The 903-nt window shown below is 36.9% G+C and overlaps 1 non-coding gene across 1 annotated transcript; it reads right to left on the bottom strand.

The window, feature by feature from the left end:
• Window positions 1-332: 332 nt before the first annotated feature.
• LOC145049018 (small nucleolar RNA R71) lies at window positions 333-440 on the bottom strand. Its single transcript, XR_013683139.1, has one exon. It is a non-coding gene; the product is annotated as a small nucleolar RNA R71 (small nucleolar RNA).
• Between the last annotated feature and the right edge of the window lie 463 nt (window positions 441-903).

The raw sequence follows: 903 nt of genomic DNA, 5'->3' as shown, positions 1-903 counted from the left end.
AAGAGAATCGGATCGGGTCTCTTGTAATCCCAAATTCCAGCCGCTACAAATTTTGAGCTCAAATGTCATATGCTCAACATGCTCAAGGACACACCATTTTTCGGGAAGGACCATGAGGACGATTTCAAGCATATTAATGAAGCGCTGAAGATTGTCGATTATTTAAATATTCCTAATATGACGATAGATCCAGTTTTTCTTAGGATTTTTCGAATTAAACTAAATTTAAAGGCAAAATATTACTTGAAATCACATTAACCAAAAACAATCACGAAATGGGCCAATCTTAGAGAATAGTTCCTTCAGCAGTTTAGTCTGTCATCGAAGTTGCCAAATTGAAAAAGAACATCCAAAACTTCCAAAAAAATCGAAAGGGAGTCACTATTTGAAGCCTGGGAGCGATACAAGGGAATTTTACACCATTTCCCTCAACATGATCTCAATGTGCAACAAGAGATTGCTACTTTCTACAATGGGATCAATGTGTGCATAAGACAATTATTAGATTCTTTAAGGCCAATGACAAAGAAAAATCTAGCTACTAACAAGGTGTTAATAGAGGAATTTGCAAAGCATTTGTGAGAGTACCATAACCCAAGAGACGATGTTACAAGAGGGACGTCAAATGTCTGTGGATTAAACGATATTAGTGAAGCTATAATCACAAAACAAGATACCATCGATTGCAGAATTACAAAAATGGGTCAAACAATTCTTGTCATCCAAGTTGCGTGTGACAATTGTAGTGGACCCTCGCTTGAAAAAAAGATTGTGATGTAGATGAGAATGGGAACAAGAGGGATCCAGTTTTTTATTCAAGTGGAGATATGTTTGATGACGATTAGTGAAGCCCATGAAAGAAGAGAGGGATGATGCTATTGAAATCTCATGCATTCAAGGGAA

This window comes from Lactuca serriola, chromosome 4, assembly GCF_051521515.1.
Source record: "Lactuca serriola cultivar US96UC23 chromosome 4, Lser_US96UC23_V15, whole genome shotgun sequence".
Classification (NCBI taxonomy): Eukaryota; Viridiplantae; Streptophyta; class Magnoliopsida; order Asterales; family Asteraceae; genus Lactuca; species Lactuca serriola.
Note: the sequence above shows the minus strand (reverse complement) of the source record. Positions and strands in the feature narration are given on the sequence as shown.